General features: G+C 37.5%; 1 pseudogene; it reads right to left on the minus strand.

Annotated features, from left to right (window-relative positions):
* Positions 1-4,233: 4,233 nt before the first annotated feature.
* On the minus strand, positions 4,234-4,974 carry LOC101592092 (annotated as a pseudogene).
* Between the last annotated feature and the right edge of the window lie 257 nt (positions 4,975-5,231).

The raw sequence follows: 5,231 nt of genomic DNA on the forward strand, positions 1-5,231 counted from the left end.
ACCATACAAGGACCCAAACAATAAAGAGAATTATAGGCCAATCTCTGTAATGAATATAGATGGAAAAATAGTAAAATACTAGCAAACAGAATGCAGTGAATCAAGAAGATTAAACATCACAACCAAGTGAGATTCATCCCAAAAATGCAGAGATGGTTTAACATATGGAAATCCATAAATGTAATACACTATATCAATATAGCCAAAAAGAAAAACCACATGATCATCTCGATAGATGCAGAAAAAAGCTTTTGACAAAGTCTAACACTGATTCAGAAAATCAGAGTAGATGGTCTGTACCTCAACCTGATAAAAGTCATCTATGAGAAACCAACAGCCAACATTGTACTAAATGGGCAAGAACTGAACGCCTTCACTTTAAAATCAGGAAAAAGACAAGGATGTTCATTGTGTCTATTCCTATTCAATATAGTCCTGGAAACATTAGCCAAATCAGTTAGACAAAAGACACAAATAAAAGCAATACACATTAGAAAAAAGAAGTGAAATTATGATCGTTTTCAGATGACTTGATATGCTACATAGAAGAGTCCAAAAACTCCAAGAGACATGTAGATTTAATTTTTTAAAAATTGATAAATGTAGCAGGATACAAAGTCAACACTCAAAAATTGTTAGCGTTTTCGTATAACAAAACAACTGAGAAAGAAATTAGTGAAACCACACCTTTCAAAATAACATCCAGAAAAAAAGGAAATATTTAGGAATCAGTTTCATAAAGGAAAAAGAAAAAGATTTATACGGTGAAAATTACAACACTCTGAGAAAACTAACTGAAGAGGACTTTGGAAAATAAAAAGATATTCTTTTCTTGGAAGAACCAACATTGTGAAAATGGCCATAGTATCAAAATTGTTATACAGATTCAATGCAATTGCAATTAAAATACCATTAGTATATCTCACAGAGCTAAAGAAAATATGAGCAAAATTTATCTGGAACCAGAAGAGACCCAAAATATCAAAAGCAGTCCTAAATTTTTGGAAAGAAAATAAAGGCAGGAAGTATCAAATTGCTAACCTGAAATGATTCAACAAAACTACTGTAATAAAATCAGCATGATACTGGTACCAAAACAGACCTGAGGATCAATGGAACAGATCAGAAGATGCACACACTGCTATAAACACACTCAGCCACCTTGTCTTTTATAAAGGGCCCAAAAATATTTACTCAAAGAAAGTCTCTTTAATAAATGGTACTAGGAAAACTGGCTTTTCACATGCCAAAGACTAAAATTAGAACCATGTCTTTCACCATGCACTAAACTACAGTTAAAATGGAGCAAAGATTTAAACATTAAAATACAAACACAAAAATCTTCTGGAGGAAAATGTATATAGAAATCTTAAAGATATAGGGGTAGGTAGAGAACTCATGAACAGAAACCAAACTGCATGGGAAATATTTCAAAGAATCAACAACCTAGTAAATATATGGAAAAAAAATATTTAACATCATTGGTCACTAGAGAAATGAAAATTAAAACAACACGGAGCTTCCATCTCATAGCAGAAAGAATGGCTATCATCAAAAGTTCAACCAATAACAAGTACTGGCAGGGCTGTAGGGAAAGAAGGAGCCCTTCTCCACTGTTGGTAGGATTGCAAACTAGTACAACCACTATGGACATCAGTGTGGAGATTCCTCAAAAACTACGATTGAGGTCACATTGAATGAAGCTATTCCCCTCTTGGGTATTTTTTAAGAAGAACTGAAAACATCACACCACAGCAATATATGTGCACACGGTTATAGCAGCATAATTTGTCATAGCTAAATCTTGGAAGCAACTCAAATACCCATCAATGGAGGAATACATAAAGAAGATGTGATATTCTTACACCAAGGAGTATTATTCAGTTATAAAAAAGGATAAATTTGAGGCTTTTTGGGTAAATGGATGCAACTAGAGGCCACACTTACATCATTTTGTCTGCTTAGTGTTAGAATCTGAAAAACAAAATAAAATCTGAAGTGTACAATAGATACCAGGAAAAGGGAAAGAACCTGTTCAAAAGGGAGGAATTAGTAAGTTGACAGGAAGGAGAGTGAGTTGGGGAAACAGATATTTCTATGTATGTTAGCAGTAGAGCAGGATGGTTTGGACAACTGTACTGTGGATTTCTGCTGGTCCGTTTAAAAGAAGCAGTTGGTGTTCATATTTTGGCTCCTTTTTTCAACTCTTTGACCTTTTTCTCTTCTTAAATTTTTTTAATTTATGTATTTTTTACAGAGTCTCATAACACATCCTGGACTCACACTGGTCCTCCTCTTTTCAGCCTCCCCAGTGCTGGGATTACAGGCATACGCCACCACACCAGCACTTGGTGGCTCACTCAGCATGCCCAGGGCAACATGCATTGCTGGAGATGGAACTCCAATCCCTGCACTTGCCTTAGCAGGTGTTTAGTCTGCTGAACTATCTTGCCAGCCCTTCTCTTCTCAGTTTCTTCTATATTTCTTTTTTCTTTCTTCTTTCAATTTTACATGCATATGCCCAGTGACATGTACACCTAATTTGAAGAAAATGCTATGCAATACAACAAATACTGTGAAATTCATATTGTTTTGTTTAATGAAATAATGTATCATTTGTAATTTTGCTTTTTTAATGCTTTCTTGCAGACTCTTTTAAAAATTAAAAATAAAAAACAAATAAATCAGATTCACAAGCTTATGTATCACATTGTCTTTCTTAAATGTGAAACCCAAATATAAACAAAGAGCAAAATAAAAGATATATAATAGGAAGCAGAAAGCTAGATTTTTCCCAAATGGAAATGGGATCAAGAGATGAAGACACCCTAGGATTTAGCTCAGAGGCACAGTGCCTCTCTGGCAGAGGGAGGTCTTGAGTTTGATTCGCAGTATGAGAGACAGAGACAGAGACAGAGACAGAGACAGAGACAGAGACAGAGAGAGAAAGAGAGAGACAGACAGACAGACAGACAGAGACAGAGACAGACAGACAGAGAGAGACAGAGAGAGACAGAGAGAGACAGAGAGAGAGAGAGATTGAGAGGAAGAGTATGGGGAGAAAGGGATGCAAAAAAAAGAGAGAGATAGTATGTGTTTGCAGCTACACCCCACAGGGAATATCAGCATTATACACTGAAAATATGTGCTAAGAGGCAAAAATTGAAAAGAAAAAGTAAACCTTTGGGAAGGATCCTTCAAGAAAATTATTCATCAGGGGACAACAAGAGAAATCAGCACCTGTAACACAATGCATGGCACATCTATTCCTGGCCAGCCACCACTACAGTGTACTTTCTCCACCTGTACATTGCTTCTAAATATAGCAATAGCTACCTCATGGGTTAAGTCAATAAATAAACCTAAAGTAATAAACTCTTAACAAATATATCCATGAACTTTATTTTTTTTCATTGTCAGTCACAGCACTTTATTTTTAAACCAACTATAAGGACCCAAAAGTTAAAGGTCAGAAAACAACAACAAAAAAAATGGATCATAAATAGCCATAGCTGTGTCTACCCTGCTCATTTTAGTGAAGAAGAAGAAGAAGAAGAAGAAGAAGAAGAAGAAGAAGAAGAAGAAGAAGAAGAAGAAGAAGAAGAAGAAGAAGAAGAAGAAGAAGAGTACTACTAAATGTTAATCAAAAGATAACTATGGACTCAAGACAGGACCTTGTTATGCTGTTTGTCAACATCATCGAAACTATCATCTGTGACTTTCCCACTCAAAGGGGCCTCTGCTCTTAGCTACCAAATCATTCCTATTCCTAAAAGAAAAGACTAGAATTAAACATAAGCACTGTACATTATCCAGTAATCCATTATCATCTTAGAAAATGTTATGAAATAAAAAGTGAACTACCTATTGGTAGAGTTCCTATCGATGGTGTCTGATTTATTGAATAATGAATACTTTAAACTTTATCTCCATTTGTCACTCTCCCAACTGAGAAACTAACTAAATGACCTGACTAAACCCCACTGGTTACTAAATTGGTGACTGCTCAAATAGGACTAGCAGGGAAGCCAACCCCTATGGCTATGACATAAGTATTTATGCACCTTTAAGCATTATCTGGACCAAAATAATCTTTCAAACTCTACCACCTAACCTTGGAAATATCTGAAAAAAATCAGGGGACAACAAGAGAAATCAGCACCAGTAACACAACGCATGGCATATCTATTCCTGGCCAGCCACCATGTGGGAAAAACTATTTTTTGGCTTGTTTCACTTTGCTCTCTTAATGGCTGCTTGGATGGCCTCTTGGTCGCCCAGGAACTGGTGAGGCCCAACAGCGTGTAGGTTCTTATACAGCTCCAGGAGAATGGGGACTCCAGTAGGAAGAGTGATGTTGATAATATCTTCATCTGAGATACCTTCCAGATGTTTCAGGAGAGCTCTACTGCTATTTCCATGAGCAGATATCAGAATGGTTTTGCCTTTCAGTACTTCAGGAGCAATCCTTTCATTCCAGTAGGGAAAAAGTCTCTCCAGAACATCCTTTAAGCTTTCAGATCGAGGCAGCTAGTCCAAGGGAACATCACATACTTTATATCTCCAGTAGTTGTAGATGTCATAGTAGTAGGGATGGGACTCCTCGATAGGGGGTAGGGTCACATTGTAGCTTCTCCCCCACAGCCTCATTTGCTCTTCACCATGATTCAAAGCCATTTTCTCCCTGTTGAGCCCAATCAAGGCACCATAGTGCCACTCATTTAGACGCCAGGAGCTTTCCAAGGGGACCCATTCCTGCCCCAGCTCTTCCAAGATCAGCCTTAATGTACCGATTAAGGATGGACGTGAACACAAGATCAAACTCAAAGTTGAGTGCTTTGAGTTGCTCCCACAGTTCTGAGCTTCCTCCAGTCCTTTGCTGTTAAGTTTCTGATTCACTCAGCTGCAAAATCTGTTCTAGTTGTTCCAAACACCCTCACCATGTCTCAGTATAATAAGTTTGTACTTGGACATACTGATGGCTGAGCTCCCCTGTGATCTTCAAATGGAATGATGTTCAAGGACAGCAATACATCTGCAAAGAAACCACCAGCAACCACCGCACTCACCATAGTCACAGAGCAGCCAGCGCCTCCTACAATTCATCGCTGCCTCCAGCATCAACGCTCTTTTCTAGTCCCTCCATGAACTTTAAAATAGTGTCTATCAGATGCCAATACCTACAAACAAATTCTCAGTTGGATGCAAAATCCAGAGCATGGTCCAGTAGA

The sequence above is a fragment of the Octodon degus genome, unplaced genomic scaffold (genome assembly GCF_000260255.1).
Source record: "Octodon degus isolate 3935 unplaced genomic scaffold, OctDeg1.0 scaffold00007, whole genome shotgun sequence".
In the NCBI taxonomy this organism is placed as follows: domain Eukaryota; kingdom Metazoa; phylum Chordata; class Mammalia; order Rodentia; family Octodontidae; genus Octodon; species Octodon degus.